This window comes from Hyperolius riggenbachi, chromosome 1 (assembly GCF_040937935.1).
Source record: "Hyperolius riggenbachi isolate aHypRig1 chromosome 1, aHypRig1.pri, whole genome shotgun sequence".
NCBI lineage: Eukaryota > Metazoa > Chordata > Amphibia > Anura > Hyperoliidae > Hyperolius > Hyperolius riggenbachi.
The window spans coordinates 293,794,843-293,818,953 of NC_090646.1; the positions used below are offsets into that span (position 1 = coordinate 293,794,843).

Below are 24,111 nucleotides of genomic sequence, written 5' to 3' on the forward strand. Positions count from 1 at the left end.
ACTTAATGACCAAGTTTATGAGCTTTGGGGTCCTTGGCATCAATAAGTTGCATTTTACCATTGAAATTAAACAAATCTGATTGGCTGTTTTTGGCCTGCTCCCTTCAGAATTTAAAGCCCAGTCTCCCAGTGACTGACTGTAGCAGATTTTAGGCCTCTGCCATTAAGAGTGCATGAATGGCAGCAATGTAAATATTCCCCTTGAAAAGCAAAAGGTGAATTTTGATTTGCTGCTGTAGGCTCCACCCACTTTCCTGAATATTAGTCCCAGTCACCTAGTGGCCAACTGTGTCACGTTTGAGAACCCTGCCAATAACAGAATGGCTGAAATCAATCTAAAAAATCTGATTGGCTGTTTGTAGCTCCACCCCTTAAGTGAATTTGGACCCCAGTCACCCAATGACTGACTGTATCAGGTTTGAGGCCTCTGCCATTAACAGTGTAAGAATGGTAGCAATGTAAATATTCCCTTTGAAAATCAATAGGTAAATTTTGATTGGATGTTGTAGGCTCCACCCACATTTCTGAATATTCATCCCAGTCACCCAGTGGCCAATTGTGTAAAGTTTGGGAACCTTGTCATGTAAAAAATTTAGTTGTTGGCACCGCCCATTTTTTCTAACCTTGACATACAGTCACTCAATTATCAAGTTTATCAGCTTTGGGGTCCTTGATATCAATACTTTGTATATTCCCATTAAAAAAATAAACAAATCTGGCTGTTTGTGGCTCCGCCCCCTTTTTGAATTTGAATCCTAGTCACCCAGTGACCAACTGTACCAGGTTTGAGGCATCTGCTATTAACAGTATAAGAGAATGGTAGCAGCTTAAATATTGCCTTTGAAAATCAAAAGGTTAATTTTTATTAGCTGTTGTAGGCTCCACCCACCTTCCAAAATCTTAATCTCATTCACCCAGTGACCAACTGTGCAAAGTTTGAAAACCCTGCCATTAGTGGTGTAAGAATGGCTGCAGTTTATATTTTCCCAGTAAAAGTTGTTTTTGGCTCCACCCACTTTATGTAACCTTGACACACAGCCACTCAATGACTAAGTTTGTGAGCTTTCAGGTTCCTGGCATCAAAAATGTGTGAATGGAAACCGTTTATCCACCAAGGAAATCTGATTGGCTGTATGTGGCCCTGCCCCTTTAGTGAATTTGAACCCCAGTCACCCAATGGCCGCCTGTAGCAAGTTTGAAGCCTCTGCCATTAACAATGTAAGAATAGCAGCAGTTTAACTATTCCCCTTGAAAATCAATAGGTGAATTTTGATTGGCTGTTGTAGGCTCCACCCACTTTCTTGAATCTTAATCGCATTCACCCAGTGACCAAGTGTGCCAAGTTTGAGACCCCTGAGATTAACAGTCTAAGAATGGCTGCAGTTTACATTTTCCCATTTAAAATGAATGGCTGAAATTTGATTGGCTGTTTTATGCTCTGCCCACTTTTCCTGGATTTGTAACCTTGGTCACCAAGTGACCAACTGTGCCAAGTGTGGGGACTCTGGCTTGATTACTGTGCGAATGGCAGCCTTTTACATTTTTTCCATTGACTTCCAGAACATATCATCCCAGGTAGTAAGGGATCTGTGTACCAAGTTTTGTTCAAATCAAGCCGTTTTCGAGTGATCGCGGCACATACACACACATACACACACACACACACACATACATACATCCAATTTTATATATATAGATTTTCACTGGAGTTCCTCTTTAAAGTTACGGTATTGTATAAACTGATGTAATTTGTTTAAAACACCTAAAAGCACAACCGAAAAACATAATTTATAATCTATGTCTAAATTCAGAGTTGTCTGAAAGTAAAGCATTGATCCACATTTCACCATGTTTAACACAGGATTCAACTTACAAACAAATTCAACTTTCAGTCTCCCGGAACAGAGCCTGTTTGTAAGTAGGGGACGACTTGTATATAATGTTATTGTCTTTTTAATGATATCTATATATTTGGATTAATAAAGTATTTTGATATAGTATTCATTATCTTTGAGTTGTGCTCAACCGGGTCACACCCACTTGCCCTTTCTATCTCACTATTTTCTGACTTGTATATCTAAAGGTGGCCATAAACAATTCAACTAAAACATTAGATTTTCATTTTTTTTCAATAACAATGATCCATTGTATAGGGAAAGTTTTTTTTTCCCCGATACAAAAAATGTATTGTTTTTGTGGAATTTTCAATAATTAATGCCTGTGGTGGAAAACTCTAATCTATTTTTTTACAAACATGTAATAGTGTATGGTGGATTGGTTTTAATGTTTCATTCATTACAACTAATCAAGAAAAATGATTGAATTTAAAAGATTTAATATAAAAAATGTATGCTGTATTCTCCATGTCAGTTACAAGTATAGTTGCAACTAACTATAAATATAATAGGACAATTGAAACGTTTACAGTATGGAGACATGTTTCACAGGAAAGTATTGTTATCCCTTTAAAGAAGCACTGAAGTTTAGTCAGCACTTGCTTGGTTCTTAGTACACAGACTGACATTGGCAACTGCACTAACAAGAGGAGAAAAATAGCAGCTGTGAGTCTCACCAGGAATAGCTGCCCTTTACAAAATGATGCAATGCCATGGCCACTTGCCCAGTATTACTTGATGTTCATTTCTAAACTCATGTGAACAATAGGGGTCCCATTGATTACAAAATAAATTATTTCTTTCTTCTATACTTTGTACACTATCATCAGTTTTCTTTTTCCCTTTCTTTATGTTATACAGTTTGCAAATAATTGGGTGATTACAGTTCTGTACAGTCCAAACAATTGTTTTAGTTGGGCCTTGCTTCATTGCCCAGTTTCTGTAACTATTACTTTGTAGTATCTTTTGACTAGCTTGCATATGGTAAGCTGACTGCTGGTGCCTGCATTCCAACTATCTACAGAACTAACTTAAGAAACTGGCTAATGTAACACCAAAAATCAGTACAATAACTTGATAACTTTAAGGATAGGTAAACTTACACTTTATAACCACAGGTCTCATCTGTATGCATTTATAAAAGTATGTGACTGACAGCACTACAATAGGCCAATGTCATGCAGTAAGTATTATTGTGCATGAGAGCACCAGCAGAGAGACTAAGTTGACCTCATGCTCCCGATAAATGAAACATAACATGTCTTGAAGTTTTTGTAATATGACGTGTATTGATGTGTTTTACCCTTGTCCACTGTCTTTTCACTACATGATTGCTCCCTGTGTCACTATCAAAAGGTACCTCTTGACACACTTTACCTTCATAGTATTTCCAGTTCTACCTGTTGTGACGAAACAGGTGACAAACTGAACAGTTACTTTTCTGGTATTATGGACCATGATGCTCTCCCGAAACATGAGGTTAGGCTGTTTTATGCATTGTCTTACCCTTAGTACCAGATATTACAGTTATAGATTATTGTTGAAGACAGACTTAGTTTAGCTGACCAGCAAAAGGTGAAATAAAGTTTGGTTGGCATAATGAGAGGTGAGTTCATGGCAGAGAATATTTGGTGAATAGTTGAACTGCCTCCTACAAGCTAGCTAGTTATAATTACTGGACCTTTATTGAGGACCCACACATTCACATTTTGTGAAAAATTATAAGACTCACAAAATTAATTGCTGTCTATTTCTAATCTTCTTTACATATGTTCATCGACAGACAAGGAAAAAATAAGATCATCCAAGTAGACTGTCATGTACTGTACATGTCAATGACATTTTAGAAAATATCAGATACAAAATGCTGGTTGGGGGTCATGACATTATAGAGTCCAAAGGGTGTGTCAAAAATGTCCAAAATGCAGTTTTCCATTCATTCCTTCTCATATCATTACAATATTAAAGCTCCATGAAGATCCAGTTAACTAAAGGTTCTATCTAGCAGATCTCAGAATCTGAAGAGATTCCGGCAGAAATGAGCTCCCAGAAGTCAGTACATCAGTCAATGATCTTCTCTTCAACAAAAACATATACCAGCCCTTGCAGGAGACATAGAAGGAGAAATGAAACCTCTCAGGTTTTTATCACTGTATACTTTGAGAGCGTGCGGTTCATTCAAGAGATAAATGCATCCAAAGTGCATTTCCGCCCCCCAAAAAAACGATTTCATGTGATGGTCATATATAGGATAAGGTGGGAGAGAGTCCACCCCTTTCTTGTCAAAGACACTGTGAAAGGTATGTTGGGCTGTAGATTTTTCCTATCTAGAGTAGATCTAAGCAGAGCCAGAGATAGAGCAGCAGGCTGACAGAGGCAAAAATATTGACAACAGCAAGAGAGGACCAAAAACCTCACCAAACAAGCAGTGGATGTGTAACTTTTGGGCTTAAAGTCAGATCATGCTGAGAATTAATGGGAAGAGTGGATACAGGTTGATAGAAAAGTCTGCATGATGGGTCCAGATTTGACTGCAGTCCCATCATATATTTAGATGGACAAGACATGAAATTTGATATGGAGAGAAAAATTGAGTTGCTAAAAGCTAGAAAATAATGGCCATAACTTGATGCCTTCTTCTTGAGCCCTACTAAGGTACAGGAAGAGACCCTTGAGCTGAGATTGAGAAGGGACAGAGGTGAATAGTTATTACAATAGTTTCTGGATTTGATCTCAGCCCCAGGCTCTGTTAAAATACCTGGTTCCTTCCCCCAGTGTTGCTTCTGGACTTGCTGCCTTTTTACTAGCTTCATTAGCTTTAATGAGCTTCAACACCACCTGTTGTGGATCTGGGAGAGTCATAGCTTATATACTGTAAGTACTTTTTGTTCATCAGAGCTCTTTCATCAAGGTTTTTTTCTGTTTCCCCAGTTTCTGCCCTGGACTCCTGAGCTGTTTTCTTATTCCTGCATGTCCTGCTCCTTGTCTCGATTTTACTTCCGCCTGCCCCCTGATACCTCACCTGGCTTGCTGACTACTTTTTACTAACCACCATATCATAAGTTGTTTCCTGCTGTTGTTTAAAGGGAACCTTAACTGGGAGGGATATGGATGTTTCCTTGTAAACAATACCAGCTACCTGGCAGTCTTGCTGATCCCTTTAGCTGCAGTAGTAGCTGAATCACACACCTGAAACAAGCATGCAGCTAATGCAGTATGACTTCAGTCAGAGCACCCGATCTGCATGCTTGTTGAGGGGCTGTTGCTAAAAGTATTAGAGACACCGGATCAGCAGGAGTACGGCAACTGGTATTATTTTAAAAGGAAAAATCCATATCCTTCTCAGTTTAGGTTCCCTTTAACTGTTACATCCTGATTTTGTCTCTGCACACTCCCTGGCACTTCATCTGATTTTTTTGATCAACTGGTATCAACTCCTGCTTGCCTACTACACATCTTCACCAGAGAAACCAGCAAGGAATGCTGGGCCAGTACCCATATTTGGCACTGAACTGTGTAATGCCAAGAACTCCCAGGTCGCAGTCACCCAGACAGAGTATGACAACTTTAAACTGTATCTGAAGCTGAACATAAAGATAAACTTAAATATTTAACTCTGCAGTGGGAATCCTCTGGATAGTCCAGAGACTTCCTAGAACATTTTGCAGCCCACTGTTCCAGTGCTAGAATTCTTGTGGCCGCACTACCACCTTGCATGAGCACATCTGGATTGAGCATGTGCGAGTAAGGTCCATGCATGCCCGGTAGAATGATGTGCTCGTGCACAGAGGGAAAACCCTATGCACAAGTGTTTTTTTTGTGTGGACATTACTTGCACATTCCCAGTCCGGAATGCATTCCAGGAGCATGAGCACAAGAAGAAAAGGGTTCTGTGCAGGAATGGTGGGCTCAAAGACAATCTGGGATGCCTTTGGTCCATCCAGAGTCTTTATACCACTGAGGTAAGTATTTAAATTTGACTCTCTGTTCCCATTACAGGTTTGCTTTAACAAAGCCATAATAATGGAATATGACTTCTTACTGCTTAAAGAGAACCCGAGGTGGTTCCACGGGGGGCAGATGGGACACAGAGGCATGTTCTCTGCCTCCTGACATGCCTCCCCACACTGCCGCACTCTGCCCCCCCCCCCCCCCCCCCCCCGCCAACCAGCTCTTTATGGTCACCCGAGATTAGCAACAATATTTGTTGCTATCTCGGAGGTAAACCTAGGAGAGAGGGATTCCCTGTTTAAAACGCACACCAGTGGCATCCGTGCAGGTTTTCCAAAGCCATCTGCCTGGCCACGCCCCCTGACGCTCTCCAGTCTCCCTGCACGCTGTGAATGAGAGACAGTCTCTCATTCCAGCGTCATGACCCAAAGGTCACGAAAGTGAAAGTGGGCCAGTACAGCCCACAGGAGCGGCGATTTTTGTGGCTACCTGTTCTGCTCAGCCCCCTGGACCAGGTAGCCTACGTTTTCTCTAATTTTATTAGCCCACCTCGGGTTCTCTTTAAAGAGAACCCACAGTGGGTTTGATAAATCCTATTAGGACACAGAGACACATTCTGTATACAATGAGCAGCCTCTGTGTCCTGACAGTGTTCCTCCAGGTCCCCCCAGGCTTTGCTGTTTAAAAACAATTGCCAGGCTAGTGACACGCAGATTGTTACTAGTCTGTTATTTACCTTTGCTCTGTCATTCAGCGCTGCTCCCCCACCTCCTCTATAGAGCGGCTCTCCGCCTCCACTTCCGAATAAAGGAAGCTTACAGAAGCGGGAAAGGAAAGGACACGGGTGGGGAGCTGCACTAAACAGGATGCGGTGGAGCAGTGCTGAATGACAGGGCAGAAGTAAATAACAGACTAGCGACAATCTGTGTGTCGCTAGCCTGGTGATTTTTTTTAATGTGGGACAGCAGAACCATGGGTGGGGGGGAGGGGGGGGGAGGGGACCTGGATGAACACTGTAAGGACACAGAGGCTGCTCATTGTATACAGAATGTGTCTCTGTGTCCTAATAAGATTTATCAAACCCACCTCGGGTTCTCTTTAAGGTAGGATCATATATTTAATAAATGAAGACACCAATACTTATTATTTCATCTTTTCTACATATCCCTTTCTTAGCTAAGCAAGATTTGCAATTACAGCAAATGGAAGAGGATGTGTAATGTCTTGTTTCTAATCTTTGCCTTGGTTTACATCGTTACCCGTCTGTACCTGCTTTTTTCACGGTAAGACATACATTATTTCTGACCGTTCTTGAAATACTTCATGTTTTTAGGCTTTCAAGGGAATCTACAAGAATAGAAATTGCCCCATAATCAGTCACTGCCCTTGTTTTATATGTAAAGAAACACACACCTGAAACAAGCATGCAGCTAATGCAGTATGACTTCAGTCAGAGCACCTGATCTGCATGCTCGTTGTGGGGCTGTTGCTAAATAACAGACTAGCGTGATTTTTTTTAATGGGGGGCAGCAGAGCCTGGGGGGGGGGGGGGGGGGGGGAAGGGGACCTGAATGAACACTGTAAGGACACAGAGGCTGCTCATTGTATACAGAATGTGTCTCTGTGTCCTGTGCCCTGTGGCCTTTAGGCTTTGTAGGGAATCTACAAGAATAGAAATTGTCCCATAATCAGTCACTGCCCGTGCTTTATATGTAAAGAAACATTTCTGGAACTCATCTATAACCTAATATTATCCACAAATGTATGATTAGTTCCTCAGTTTGCCATTCTTGTGAGAATCTCAAGTCTAGCTGTTCCCCACAGAAACTGCTAGTCAAGTGCCATGAAGAGAACAATTTTGCAGGCTGTAAAAGATTTGTGAGATCAATTCAATTCCCCCATTTAGCTGAATCTGACAGTGCCTCCACTAATATACTGTACTTGGGCAGTAAAAAGCCTTAAGGCAATCTAATTGCGACTGCATCGCTGACTACTCTCTGGTAACTGGAAGCCCAATAAAGTCCAGTCAAAAACAAAAGGTACGGTAAGTGTGCTCACCTTTGGGCAGGACATTGGGGGGGGGGGGGGGGGTCATTATCCAAAATTGAAACCAATTGGTATCAGCTTGCACTCTATAAAAAATGGACTTGCACCTGCTAAATGTGTGGGAGGTATGTAATTATTGGGATAAGGGTTATGTAATTAACTCCAACTTCAAATTACTTACCGTATATACTCAATTACAAGTCAACCTCATGTATAAGTCGACCCCAATATTTGACCCTCTTAAGCTGGAATTTTGAATTACTCAAATATAAGTCTATACAGCACAGTTAAGGGCTGTGTGGCCCATGTGTCCCCCTGGCTGTGTGGCACCTCTAGCAGTGTGGCCCCTGTGGCCCCCTGGTGGTGTGGCCCCTCTAGCAGTGTGGCCCCTGTGTCCCCCTGGCTGTGTCCCCCTGGCTGTGTGGCACCTCTAGCAGTGTGACCTTGTGTCTCCCTGACTCTGTGGCCTCTCTAGCAGTGTGGCTCCTGTGTCCCCCTGGCTGTGTGGCCCCTCTAGCAGTGTGGACCCTGTGTCCCCCTGGTGGCCCCTGTGTCCCCCTGGCTGTGTGCCCCTCTAGAAGTGTGGCTCCTGTGTCCCTCTGGTTGTGTGGCCCCTCTAGCAGTGTGGCCCCTGTGTCCCCCTGGCTGTGTGGCCCCTCTAGTAGTGTGGCCCTGTGTCCCCCTGGCTGTGTGGCATCTCTAGCACTGTGGCCCTTTGTCCCCCTGGCTGTGTGCCCCTCTAGCAGTGTGGCCCGTGTCCTCCTGGCTGTATGGCATCTCTAGCACTGTGGCCCTGTGTCCCCCTGGCTGTGTGGCACTTCTAGCAGTGTGGTCATGTCTCCCCCTGGCTGTGTGGCCCCTCTAGCAGTGTGGCCCGTGTCCTCCTGGCTGTGTGGCACTTCTAGCAGTGTGGTCCTGTGTCCCCCTGGCTGTGTGGCCCCTCTAGCAGTGTGGTCCTGTGTCCCCCTGGCTGTGTGCCCCTCTAGTAGTGTGGCCCCTGTGTCCCCCTGGCTGTGTGGCCCCTCTAGCAGTGTGGCCCCTGTCTCCTCCTGGCTGTGTGGTCCCTGTGTCTCCCTGTCTGTGTGGTGACTTGTGGGCAACAGGTGTCCCCTGTCTCCCTTTCCCAGCAGTGCAGAGCAGACAGCTTGCTGTAAAGCCCCCGTTCGTCCCACCGCCACGCAAAGGGGCCTCTTCTCTCTGTCTCTCCCCCCTCTGTTTAATTGCTGAAGCAGAAGCTATCACTAAATCGTCTATCCGAGCGCAGCTTCCTCTCCTCTGCCTGTACTCACGCCAGGCTGTGTGCATGAGCGCACAGCTATGGCTCCCAATGTCATGTGATACATGAAGTCACATGGCATCGGCAGCCGTAGCTAATAGCTGTAGCGTAATGGAGGGAGGGAGGGGGACTTTTCAACAAGCTGTCTGCTTTGCAATGCTCGGAAATGGAAAGAGTTACACCCCCCCCCCCCCCATTCCTGGCTATAAGTTGGGAAATTTTGGACTGTCACAAGTATAAGGCGACCCCCCACTTTTATACTTTGAGTCAGTCCTAAATTTCTCGACTTAAAGCTGAGTATATACGGTAAATGTGTGGACTTGATACAGCTTGAAATCTTGATATGAGAATGTAAAGGTTAGTGGAATACAAATACTTGGGGTTGGATAGCTGGCAGTGTGTCATTATTTGATCGTTTTAAATACTTCATTGCTGAAAGATTTAGAGTATCACAAAATTCTAGGGACCATAAGACGCTCCTGACCATAACACACACCTAGGTTTAGACGACAAAAAATCAGTATGTCCCCTTGTACATCTTGTGTCCCAACCCTTGTGTCCTATGTTCCGATTGTGTCACCCTTGTACCTCTCGTGTCCCCCTTGTACCATTTGTGCCCCCCCCCCCTGTGTCATCCCCTGTTCCCCTTGTGTCCTCTTGTGTCCTCCTTGTGTCTTTCCCTTTCCCTTTGCTTTCCTCCTCTGTCCCCCTTGTGTCCACCTTTTCGCACTTGTATCCTCCTCTGTCCCCCTGTATCCTCCTCTGTGCCTGTGTCCTCCTCCGTGCCCTTTCTGTCCTCATGTGTCCTCCTTCGTGCCCCTTTTGTACTCCTCCATGCCCCTTGTGTCCTCAGGGCACTTGTGTCCTCCTCCGTTCCCCTGTGTCCTCCTCCATTCCCCTTGTGTCCTCTGTTATGCCTCTGTGGTGTCCTCCATGCCCCTGTGTCCTCCCCCTGTGCTCCTCTGTGCAAAGTGCAGTGTACCAGAACAGAAGCAGCAGCTCACTTGCTCCGGCAGCCTGCAGTGATCATGGATGTCTCCTCTCTCTTATGGCTCCTCCTAGTGCTGGTCGCATGCAATGATGCCATCAGGAGAAGCCAGCACTAGAGGGAAGCAGTGAGAGAGAAGACGTCTGTAATTGAATTTGGCGCCCAGAGCAGGTGTCGCTTCAGCTGCTAATACGCTGCACGGCACACTACAGGGAGTCCCTATCATTCCAGTGGGTCAGTGGTTCATATTAGCAGGCATTGGTAAGTCGAGGCCTCCCTGTATTTAGTCCATAAGATGCAATTACTTTTTCTCCCCACTGTGCATCTTATGGTCCAAAAATACGATATATGTAATTGCCCCTGTAATGGCTTAGGGCTCTTTCACACTACATGCATTTGCTTTTATTTTTTAAACACATGCAGTCTGTAAATCACAAGAATGCTGCTTTGGTAATGTAAATGCCAGTACAGCATTACCTATAATGCAATTGTATTCTCTGCAATTGGCAAACACACTGCATGCTGCATGTCTTAAATGACTTACGAGGCGAAATTACTAAAAAAAGTAAATTACCTGCCTCATCTTTTAAGGCACGGAGGACACCGTCCGCGCCCTCCGTGCCGATCTGCCGGGTACCCCCGCTCATTAGCCCCCCGGGCCGGCTGCCTACCCTACGGCCCAGGTTGGGCTCTCCTGCCTCTCGCAACATGGCTACGTAGCGTGGATCAGGGGGGTTGGCCCTAGAGCTGCGCAGCCGCACTCGCGGCCAGGCGGACTGGGCAGCCGCGGCCAGAGGAAGCGGCCATGTTGCGAGAGGCAGGAGAGCCCGACCCGGGCCGTGGGTCGGCAGCTGGCCCAGGAGGCTAATGAGCGGGGGGACCCGGCGGATCGGCACGGAGGGCGCGGACGGCGTCCTCTGTGCCTTAAAAGATGAGGCAGGTAATTTACTTTTTTTAGTAATTTCGCCTCGTAAGTCCTTTAAGCAATGCCGACCAGTTCTATTCAATGGGACTTTGCAACCACTCCAAAAATCAAAGAGCAAGTGCATAGGAAAATGAATTACAGGTAGTCCCCTGTTAACAAATGGGATGGGGACTGTATGTTTCTTCTTAACCTGAATCTGTTCTTAAGTTGGAACACTGTGCCATCTTTGTCCCCTGTACCTCTTCTGTGTCACCTCTGTTCCCCTGTGCTTTCAGTGCCCCCCTCTGTGCCACCTCTGCCTCCACTGTTTCCTTCTGTACCACGTCTACCCCATACCCCTTTGTGCCTCCTTCTGTCCCCCTTTGTGTCTCCTTCTGCCCCCCTTTGTGCCTCCTTTTGTCCTAGTGATGAACACAATGTGATATTTTAACATAAAATACAAAAGATTTCATGTAATCCATGCAAACTTCCAGAAGGTCAGGGAGCTGGATCAAAGGTTTGCTTTAAAATGAATGAAATGTTTATACAGGACTCGCTTTGTAGCATAGTGTATCACAGCAAAATGTCGTTTTACCAAGTTTAAAAAACATTTATTGTTTGATTTTTTTTTATCAATTTTCTAAAAAACGGCAAGGTCTTTTTGAACAGTTTATTTGTATGTTGTGTGTTTGTAAGTCGGGACTACCTGTATACAGTATTTTTCCTATGTGCTGTGCAAAAAGGCTACTTTCAAAGTAACAGCTTGAGTTGGAATGGACACTGTTTTGCACACTGTAATGTGGTGCAATTCAGAGTCCATGGACAGTTCACAACTTGCATATTATACCGTCGTTACAGCACAGTCCATATAGTGAGTTGCTAGAATCGCACATGTTGACGTGCACAGTGCATGACTACAGCAGCAATATATGTTCACGTTTCCATGTTGATGCCTGCTTCACATTATAATGCAGTACAACACCCCAGTATGAAATTAGCCTTATAGTGTAAAAGGGCCCTTAGGCAAGAATATTTTGTAAGAATCAGTAGCAATATGGGTTATCAGTCAGAGGTATTTGTACACATGCAAGATAATAATAAAAAATAAAACAACATTTAAAATAATTAGAATATAAAAAATTAATTCATCTAAGTCACATTTTATGCAACAAATTGTCAATAAATGATGTCAGTAGTTAAAAATAAATTCTTAAAGCTGATTGACCCAATTATGCATTGTACTGGATACAAGGGTATTTGTATTCAATGCAATGTAGCCATTTGGTTCTCAACTGCATCTGAGCTAAGTGGTTGTGTGATCTGTGTGATCTGCTTATCTGATTACTATTATGCTTACCTGTTACAGATTTTTGCCTGGATTTTGACTATTCTCTGCTTGCTGCACTGATTTTTGCCTGGATTTTGATTGCCTTACTGTTGCCGATTTTTGCATGTATCTTGACTACTCTCTGCCTGCTGCCTGTACCAACCTCTGCCTGGATTTTGATTACTCTCTGCCTGCCGCCTGCCCTGACCTCTGCCCGGATTTGACTACTCTCTGCCTGCCACCTGCACCGACCTCTGCTTGCCTGTCATCTGCTATGGTGTCAGCCTCCAGAAGGCGTCTCACACCGGAAGCGCTGGGGGGGTTTGAGGACAGCGATCTGCAGTCACTGGCGGACTCGAGTGACAGCAACGCACCTGGAGATCTGTCATCTGACCCAGGTAGTGACAGATGGAGTATCACCACCGAGGTCAGTGATGTCCGCATTTGGTGCCCCGTTGACATTATCCAGCCTTTGCCAGTGCTCCCACATTTCCCTTTTACTGGGGAGCCTGGACTGAAGGTAGACTGTGAGCACAACCACCTGGCCTACCTGCAGCTCTTTTTCACTGACACAGTCATTGAAATAATAGTGGAGAAGATGAACCGCTATGCCACCCAACAACTGAGTGCTCCTCAAGGGCACTTTTTAAGGAGCAGGACATGGAAGGCGGTCACCAAACCGGACAATTGGCTCTTTTTCAGACTAACTATTCTGCAGGGGGTGGCGGGGAAGCCCCTGCAGAAATGGTATTGGTCTACCAATAAAATGATGGCTAACCCCCTTTTTTTTACGTGATGTCCGAATATCGTTTTAGCTTGATCATGAAGTTTTTGCACTTCAGTAACAACGAAACCTTCGAGGAGTCCACCCACTGTGCGCGAAAACTTGGGAGGTGTATCAGCTTGTTGTTGACAACTTCCGGACCACTTATGTATCCCAGAGGGACATAAGTGTTGATGAGAGTCTCATGGCCTATAAGGGGAGGCTGAGTTGAGTCCAATACATAGCATCTAAGCGGGCCCAATTTGGCATAAAATCATACATGCTATGTGAGTCGTCAACCGGTTACATCTGGTATACAATACTGTATACCGGCAAAGGCACCAAGTTCAACCCCAGGTTCAACAACTACGGAGTGGCGACATCCTCTGTGCTGTCTCTGGTTGAACCTTTGCTGAGCAAAGGCTATTGTGTCACCACTGATAATTAAAATATAAAAATATACCATTCGCGGGAGGTGAATTAGGTATACTTGTATATATTGTATAATAATCTGCTTCCTTATTTGTACAGTTTCGCTATTTTTCAGTTTATTGATAAATGTAATTGTTTGAACAATTTTGTGTTCTAGTCTTTTATTGCAGAATGTCTACCAGGCTTTTATTCTGATATATTTTGGTGAGTTATAACTTAAGAATTGGAGGCCTAAAATTCTTGAAAAAAATGTACCGCTTTTGAACTCATAAATCCAAACAGAAATTAACCGCCAGGGAGGTTAAAATGTAGGGCCAGTTTTCTGAGATATTTGCAGATTTGTTGTCCTACCCCATCCACAAGTACAATAGTGTATGTTAGTTTACTTAATAAAGTCAAAATACCATTTTTACCTCATAATAATGATCTGTTTCCAGCTGTTCTAATACAGTGTACAGTGTATAATACAGTAGCTGACACAGAAGTGCCAAGCACACAGCAGGACGCTTCTTCCTTTACTTGAGACATTTGCTGCGTGCTGAGATTGCCTGTTCACTTAGGTCAGAGATCACAGTATACCTTGTTTTCAGAGAATTATGGTACATAATGTAAATACATTTCATAACAGTATATTTGGTTTCAGCTTGGTCACAGTGAAGGCTGAATGAGACTTTCCTGTGAGTGGAGAACTGGAGATTCAATGTACCTGACAATTTTTTTTATAACAGCAGAATTTCCCCTTAATTAGCACTTTACTGCGAGCAAGTATGTCTGAGACATATCAAATCTGCAATGTAACTAGGACACATAAAACATGCCAAATGCAGGGTAAGCAGAGGGAATTTGTCCTATGAGGTAAACATAGCCAAGTGGTCCTTAAGATGAATGGGTGTGTCCAAAAGTCAGTGTAATTGCATTTTAAGAAATCTCTACAGTAGTCATGTATAACTGATTATAATTACAAGTCATTGTTTTTAAACCAATGAATTGAATGACTATGAGCTCAGTATTTCTCCAGAATAATTTAGAAGTATAAATATACTCTAAATAATGTTACATTTCCTATATTTCAATGTTTTCCAGGATCATCTATAGCACTTTGTACTACTCCATGTTACGTTTCCAGCCCTTCCAATAACTCTCCAAATACTTCATGTCTTCTGTGCGGGCATTATATTGCTAATGGTGTATAGGTTCACACTAACTGGAGAGGTAAGAGTTTATTTTTGTCACAGAGGTGCCTGGCTCTTCTACTGACCACATATGCTATTGCTCTGTTGTTATTGCCTGATGAAGCGGGATTAAACCTGGGAAACGCATTGCATATTTGGAGTTCATAAATAAAATATATTGGCTGTCTTTACTACAGTCGTTGTGTGTCTACTTGGAGGAGGTAAGTCCACCACTACCTCCTCTATTTACCAAGAATTTGGTTTTTAAGCTCATTTAGCTTCCTTTTATCCTTTTGGCGCCTCTGTTCTCCTGCATAATATTGAGTCCACCCTGGGTGGAGGGTTGAACCCCCTTTTTTCTCATCTACAGAGAGTGACTTCTTATTCCTGAGTGGGGTCAGGAAAATCTCCCCACCTGCCTTTACAGTGGTTGCCTAATGGTAACCCTGGTTTGTATTAATATTTACTCTATCTAGTAACCATTTACCAGTACATATTACACCATTGGAGCTCTTGGTGTTCCATGTTTTTATCTCGTTGCAAGCTCGGGTGTGTCCAAAAGTCAGTGTAATTGCATTGCATTTTAAGAAATCTTAAAATTGTTTATAAACCAATGAATTGCATGACTATGAGCTCAGTATTTCTCCAGAATAATTTAGAAGTATAAATATACTCTAAATAATGTTACATTTCCTATATTTTAATGTTTTCCAGGATCATCTATAGCGCTTTGTACTACTCCATGTTACGTTTCCAGCCCTTCCAATAACTCTCCAAAATACTTCATGTCTTCTGGGCGTGCATTATATTGCTAATGGCATATAGGTTCATACTAACTGGAGAGGTAAGAATTTATTTTTGTCATGGTCTGTAAAAGTCCTTGGACGACAACAGTCAGCGATCTAAATATATCATCTAATAGTCTGTGAAAGATAGACCGCAGGGAAGTTGATGCGATGTAAGAGGGTTAGATGCTTACAAATGTCTATACCTGCATGTCTGGCCACTCATGGATGAAAACAAAAAAGTTATTCCTCATATAGGTTGAATTGGTCTTCAGAGGCGCCTGGAGTGTCTTTGGTCCTGGGAGGTGCCATGGCCCTGATTAATCCCCACCCCCAAACTATGCACTGCCCTCTAACTATGCCACTCCCCCATGGTGTTTGTGCCTCCTTCTGTCTCTTTGTGCCACCTTCAGTCCTCCTTTGCCACCTTTGCCCCCCTTTGTGTCCCTCTGTCCCCCTGTGCCTCCTTATGTCTCCCTTTGTGTCTCCTTCTGTCTTTTTGTGCCACCTTCAGTCCCCCTGTGGCACCTCTTCCCCCCTGTGCGTCCAGAGATGAATTAAGGTTAAATGGTGGCCCACTCTTGATGGCCACCTAGCAAGATTTGGCAAGATTTGTTAGTGGCTAGCATAAACGGGGCCCCTAGACTCTCTCCAGGCCCTAGGCACCTGCCTAAGTTGCCTTGTAGATGATCCAGCTCTGTGTGCATCCCTCTGTGCCCCCTTCTGTCCCCCTTTGTGCCTCTCTCTGTCCCCTTGTCCTACTATCTCTTCCTGTCCCCCCTGTGCTCCCCCAGTCCAGTGTGTAAAGGCAGAGTGTAGTGTAGCAGAAGCTGTGTTCTAACCTCCCCTCTGGAGTCCAGTGCTGTGCCTATGTGACCATACTGTCTATTTTCTGCTCCCTCTAGTGCTGGCACCTCACTCTCCTCATGTACCGTGAAGTGTGGTCTAGTGTTAGTCGAGGAGAAGAAATGCAGACATCAAACCAACAAACGTTGATCCCAGTAATACCTTTAATGACTAATTGTACATAGTTTATTGCAAGCTTTCAAAATGTTAAGTTTCTTCTTCAGGCATTATACAGAACTGTATCAGAACCGAATAATAAGACGTTTTAAATCTCGGTTCTGATACAGTTCTGTATAATGCCAGAAGAAGAAACTTAACGTTTCAAAAGCTTGCAATAAACCATGTACAGTTAGTCATTAAAGGTATTACCGGGATCAAAGTTTGTTGGTTTGATGTCTGCACTCATGTACCTTGTAATCACGCTACATGCGGCAGGAGATGCTGGGTACTAGGGTGAGTGGTGAGCAGACGGGGGAAGCATAGCACTGGACTCCAGCGGAGAGGTGAGAGCACAGTTTCTGCTGCACTATACTCTGCATTTACACACTAATCTGGGGAAGTGCAGGAAGGGGTGTGCAACAAAATGCGACAGGATTGGTGGGTTGTTTGTATCTCAGGGACTCCCTGTATAATGCACCTACCCTTTACGGCACATGGTTTATGTGACACAGTGGGTGACACAGGACTTCTTGGCTGGAGTGACAGAAAGGCTAGAAATGCCCATGTTGATCTTGGTGGATTTGATTGTTGACATTCATCTATTACTGCACCTTTGGCCACAGGAAGGAGTTAATGTTATGAGGGTAGGTTAAGGTAGGTGTCAGAATGGGCACCCAGTCCTCAGATGCTGAATCAACATCATCAGAGCCACAAAGATTGTAGTTTGCACCTGTAAAAATAATGCATGTCACTGTGAAACCAATCCAATCTCCAACTGCAAATCCGCGATTTGCCGGTGCATCAGCATTTCGTATCAGCGGGCGTTCATAAGTTCCCTGCCTTCGCTGTATAAGACAGGGACTTTTTCTCCCCATGTTTTGGGGAGAAAAAGCGTGTCTTACATGGCGGAAAATACGATATATAACCATCCAACATCTTCCTCCACATGTGCAATGTTACAGTGAGGGAGGTAGCTGTGGCACCCCTGGAAATTGTGTTGACATTCCAGGCTGTCAATTTCCTTTCTAGGAAACACTGGTATAAGCTGCTACACTGGGCTTATACTGATAGTAAACTACAAAAGTCTGTAACAAAACTCTGCTTGGATAAGGTGTTTTGATATTATGCATGCTGATTCTACAGTTGCAAAATGGCACTGTAAATTAATTGAGATCCCTTTATTTAAACTTATATTTACTCATTAAATTTAGGGCTGGTTCAGACGGACGTTTGGAGGCGTTGCGTTTGCTGGCGTCGCGTTCAGCAGCGTTCGTGTGCGTTTGGATGCGGTCGCGTTTTTTCTTCCCCTAGGGAGACATTAGCCGTCGCGGTTAACCTCCCCTGGAAGCTACATGTAGCTTCCAGGGGCTCCTTGAACGCCAGGGAAAATCGGGACCCAAACGCCGCGTTTGTGTAAACGCGCTTGAAAGCTTGGTACAAACGCTCCCATTCACTTGAATGGGAGCGTTTAACACCAAGCCCTGAACGCTGGCTGTAAACGCTCTGCAAGCGTCCGTCTGAACCAGCCCTTACAGTATATTTACCCATTAATAAAGCTTCTTCACGTATATAGAATCTCCCAGTCACATAGACACAGACATTGGCCTCAATTCACTAAGATCATGCTGGAGATAATAAGGCAAGAGAAAACTTACCTCCCCACAGTGAGAGAGTTATTTTATCTCTTCATTACTTAAGTTACCTCTTCTGTAGAAAAAAAGGGATGTATTGTCCGCAACACTAGAAAGAGAGTGTGCCAGGGCTCAAAGGAAACAGATGCAAAAGTTAAGAAAAAGAAAGCCCATATGACTAGCACCACTCAAAAGTATAACAAAGTTTATTCACAAATTGTATATATAACTACAAATACATATGACATATTGGAGTGTCAAAAACATAGATAAAAACAATTAAAACCGACCAAATGGGCGTATGTAGTAGCAGCTGCAAACAATCATGTCCATATAGGTGATGAAAAGTAAGGTTATGAAACCACCATATATATCACAAGACAATGGCAATATATGCCCAAATAATTGCCTCAGTGTGCATCTAAATAGAGCACACAAAAGGTTGAACCCGGGTTCAGTAAAGGGCAACATATACAAATAAACACAAATACATACACATCAATACATATATAGTGTAACGTGCAAGTTGTCAATACTGACATATATCATGTGCAAAATGAGCAAGGAGGCTGCTATATAAACCAATCACCCAGAGGCAGCCTATATTCTGGAGTGCATAGAGGAAAAAGAAGTGCAAAAAATGGAGGAGAAATACTTAGCCCGGGTAGACCAAGGAGGCTGGAACAGTGCAGCTGCAGATATGAGGGAGTCCCTTCAAGACAGTCCCGCAAGCTCCGCGGGCGTCACCCCGCTTTGGAAGGAGAGGAGAGGGATACCATGCTGACAAACGCCAGATCGGCGTTTAAATAGAAGAGATGGAGAGCAAGCGTGCGCCCCAGAAGTCTCCGCGTGTCCACTGGAAGTGACAACGCGAAAGGGGAGGTAGAGCGAGGTAAGGAGTAAGGAAGTGAGAACCACGCTGGAGCGCAAGCGGCAGATGCCGGAAGGTGAGTCATAGCCATCAGCCAATAGTGAGCAGGCAAACCTGGAGACAATAGATGGATAGACAGCCACCAGAGAGCAAGAGAGTAAACACCAGAGGGAGCCAGACCCAAAGCCGCTCACAATGGCTTAGCCGACAATGCAATCATACACATAATTCGATATACTTAATAGCTTGATGATAAAGTACATACATTTAAAAAAATGTTACTATTTCATTATCCATGCATAGCAATATATAAGGATTTTTTAAGGATTTTTTACAACTCTTAACAAAGAGGGGGTTCAAGTGTGGAAATACTGGGGTCCAAAGGAGGCAAGGTAATTGATTGTACATTTGATACAAATATTTAAAGGGACAGGCAGTCCAAAAGTTCAAAAGGGGGGGCAATAGGTCCAAAGGGTCTCATTTGACCAAGTAAACAGTCCAAGATGTGTGTATAAGCAATCTTGAGTCCATATGATGTTCGAAAAAGGTCCAGGCATAAGGCATATAGCCATAGCACAAAAGAGGGTCCTAGGCAAGGTCCCCAAAATGTCCATACATCAAAATGAGCATCAGACAGGAATAAATTGATCTACATAGGAATATATGGAAAGAATACATTATTGGTCATCAAACACAGTGGGTATATAAATATCCATAGGACACACATGTACGTATCACTCAATATACAGTGTACAACAGCAATTTGACTTGACCAAGACATTATGTCCAGATATCTAAAGATCAGATATCGAAGTAGCATCCCTATACCTGTGTTAAAGAAAAAGGGGCAAGTCAAGGTATATATAAGTATATCCATTATGTCAAGAACCCTGTCCAATCGATCTCCTCATTCAAACCTTGCGGGGCCATGCTCTTGAGTTGGTAAATCCATCTGGCCTCACGTTTAAGCAAAGTGGCTACCAAATCACCACCTCTCAAACCTAATTTGATCTGGTCAATGCTGCAGACCCGTAGGCCCGCTGCATTGCCACCGTGTTCTGCAAGAAAATGGGATGCCACTGATGTTAATACTTGATTATTCTCTAGATCACGCTTAGCTAGTCTAATCTTGGATAAATGCTGTTGGATCCTGGTTTTCAACATATTTTTGGTTTGCCCAACATATATCTTCACACAGGGGCAAGTCAAGGTATATATTACTCCCCTGGTTTTACAATTAACATATCCATGTAGGTGGAACTGTCTAATCCCATAGGTATCATGGACAACCCGTTGGGGATGCATGTAAACACATACATTGCATTCCCCACATGGATAGCTACCTTTCAAAGGTCCTCTGCATTTCTTCTTTCCTTCGACAAAGTGGCTTGAACATAATCTGTCTTTTAAGCTAGGACATCTCTTAGCTGTAATAGAGGCATTAGGAGTGATAAATCTAGCAATAGTTGTATCAGACAAAAGAGTAGGCCAAGATTTATTAAGGATTCTATAGAGATCTCTCCATTGGTTGTTGAAGGTGGTGCTCAATCTTACCAGCTGATTGGATGGTTTTGATGTCTGATGAAGTAATGAAGACCTGTCCATATCTTTAGCTCTTCGATATGCCTGAGAAACAACCTTCTTGGGATAGCCCCTGTCCTTGAACCGATCCGTCAGTCCCCGTGCCTGTGTAGAAAAGTCATTAACATTTGAACAAACACGACGTATTCGCAAAAATTGACCAGTTGAAATGTTATCACGAAGGGACTTAGTATGCGCACTTTGATAATGTAATAGAGAATTCACTGATGTTGGCTTACGAAAGAGATCCGTGCTGAGTTGACCCTCCGCACTAATCCTGATTTTGATATCGAGGAAATCGATTTCTGTAGATGAAATATGGCTGGTTAGATGAATGTTCATAGTATTATTATTTAAAGCAGCTAGAAACCTAGTGCAATCCTCCTGGGAACCCCCCCACAACATAAAGATGTCATCAATAAATCTGTGCCATCCCAAGATATGTGTCTGAAATTCTTCTACCTCTTCTGTAGTCAATTTACCTCTTCTGTAGTTATTTTCACACACAGTTAATAAACAGCCTGTCTTTAACTCTGGAGTTATTTTAAGGATTGAAGAGTTAACGTAAAGACAGAAGAGTTAACTTTAGGTTTGCCTGAGGTAAAATGTTTCCTGAATACGACATGCCTCATCACCATGGTGATAACTCTAGAAACGTTATTAAAGACAGGAGATAAGCTTAGTGAATTGAGGCCATAGTCACATAGACAGATCTCTTGATTACATGCAATGCACTACCAGTCCTGTGAAGACATCAACATTTTAACTTTGGGTCTTCTGTTTCAATAATAATTGTATTGAGATCAAAAAGGGTAACAGCAGAATACAAGCTGATGCCATATCATGACATACGTACCCATGTAGAAAATATGAAAATTCACAAATTCAAAAACAAATACAAACAGTGTTCACAGAATCTTAGTGATATGGATTGGACTATGTTAGAGGCATACACAGAAACAGGTTGTAAAAATACATAGTCATATGCAAGTTACACCATTATATATGAATTTTCTTTGCAAAACAAAAAAAGAGTAACAGAAATATTATAATGCAAAAGAAGAGGAGCTCAGAACAATTGGTCAGGAACCTAATCGCCAGCTGAGAACAAAGCAAGTGCTCATTGCTAAGCAAGTCATCATCAAAGAGAACATACTAGCAGACGAAGTTGAATTTACTTCAGACCAGGAGAGTCATTACTAACTTATATTCAGGAGAATCTTGGAATTCGTACCACAGAGCCCACACGCGAGAGATCATATCGATTTTATCATTGGCAATATAGATCATCTCCTCAACCTCTTTGATCTTCTCAATTCTGAGAAACCACTTTTTGAAGTGTCCTTCCACAAAGCTGGGATCACAGCAGGTGCTGCATTTATTAGGTGAGGAAGGATAGATCTTTTATAGCTTTTTAGAGAGTAGGAGGAACCATGCAGTAAGTAGACTTCAGGTTTAAATGGAAGTGACTCACACCAGATTTTAGTTATAACGTCATGAAACTGTTTCCAATATGGTTTAACACCAGGGCAATTCCACATAATGTGTAGGATGTCTCCCGAGGCTGGTGGCTGGATGGTGTAATGGTTAATGGCTCTGTCTCTGACACAGGAGACCAGGGTTCGAATCTCGGCTCTGCCTGTTCAGTAAGCCAGCACCTATTCAGTAGGAGACCTTAGGCAAGTCTCCCTAACACTGCTACTGCCTATAGAGTGCGCCCTAGTGGCTGCTGCTCTGGCGCTTTGAGTCCGCCAGGAGAAAAGCGTGATATAAATGTTATTTGTCTTGTCTTGTCTATCCAAGCTTCTCCAATATTTAGGCTCAACTGTGGGGAATATCTTGTGAAGTTTAAGCAGGGTTCTATACCAGGAGGTCAAGAATTTATCATTTTGCTCTTGAGTTAAGACATTCAGTGATGTCTTTTGTGCCAGGAGGAACATCTTTTCCCATGGAAGGGGTGAGAATGTTGTATTTAGGGCACTATGCCACTCCTCTTGAAAATATAGCAACTCTGTATCAACTTTGGGTCTTCATGCATTGTTGTCCCTTCACCCTGCTGAGTGCATCATTGTTGTTTCAGCCAATTTTTAAACATTCCACCTTGGGAGGTACTTCCACGTAGGGCAGGGTTTTTGGCTGGCAGCTTACGACAAGGAAGCATTTGGCATTTGTGATGTCTACTGTACGGCTTGAAGAAGGGCAGTTAATCCGAAACAACGTGGCTGTTGCTGGATATAGTGACATCATGCCTTTTTAAATAATAAAGAGCTATTTTAACTTCCTTGATGTTGCTGACTCAAATGTGGACTTATATAAGTTATATGTTAGAGTGCCAAAGAGTGCAGAGGTACCAGGAGTCTAAGCACATCACCAATATCTCTCTTTGGGTACTTGCATCACACAGTGTTCCCTACATGAATTTCTCACACAAATGTGTCACCTTGAAGCATTGGCTATTTCTTCTATCATGCTTTATTCCCTTGTCACCTTCTCTGTGACAATATACATCAACTTTAGCAATGTAAACTGATTGTTCATTTTTTGTTATATGCAGCTTGGTAATGATGTTCGAAGTGATGTAGACGAGAGTGATGACAGTAAACAAGAAAGCAAAAATTCTTTGGACATGCAGAATAAAGACAGAACAATGGGGCATCAACAACAGCTGTGTGCATCACAGTGTCACAGAAAATGGAGTGGTCAATAACCGGCTCTGAAAACACCAGCTGGCTCTAACAGCTTCTTATGGACCTTTCTGCATAAATATTTGTATGAAGTTTAGCATTAAGGCTTATTTTTGTTTTAAATAGAAGTCAAGTGGCTTAGCTAATTTGCAGATATTCATAAAATGTTGAGCAATGTGTCACATGTTTTGTTCACTAAGTACACCAAAGTACTATATTAAGACATTGTTGAACCTCTATGTTGCAGAGCTTACTGTCAGGTGATGTTTTGTTCACATCACTAGATGATCTGATCTATTTTGTAGTTTTCAATGAGCCTGATGCATAAAACCCAATCCTTTGGCGCCCCAGGCTTCACACAGAGAATATTGCGCAGATTAGTGCCCTGATGAAGCAACATTAAAGAGAACCTATACTGAGTAAAATTATTTAAAATAAACACATGAGGTATCTTCAAATGAACATTACATAGTTACCTTGCCATCAGTTCCTCTCAGAAGCTCACCATTTTCTTCTGACAATGATCCCTTCCAGTTCTGACAATGTTTTGTCAGAACTGAAATATATCAGTTGCTGTCAGTTACAGCTGAGAGGACAACTGATGTGTCCATGTTTCCCTATGGCTCAGGTGGGCGATATTACAGTTTAACGGTGTGCTGACCAGGAAGCTGGTATGTGGTAATGGCCATTTTCAAAATGGAGGAAGGAGAATTTCATTGATCACAATGGACAAACAGGACGCAGGAGAGGAAAAAGAGATTGAGGAGTAGACTACACAGGAGGTAAGTATGACTTGTGTA

General features: G+C 43.1%; 1 long non-coding RNA gene across 1 annotated transcript; it reads left to right on the forward strand.

Annotated features, from left to right (window-relative positions):
• The first annotated feature begins 1,518 nt into the window (after positions 1-1,518).
• LOC137548624 (uncharacterized) lies at positions 1,519-23,824 on the forward strand. Its single transcript, XR_011026726.1, has 5 exons — positions 1,519-1,575; positions 7,023-7,129; positions 14,666-14,794; positions 15,469-15,598; positions 23,182-23,824. It is a non-coding gene; the product is annotated as an uncharacterized lncRNA (long non-coding RNA).
• The last annotated feature ends 287 nt before the right edge of the window (positions 23,825-24,111 follow it).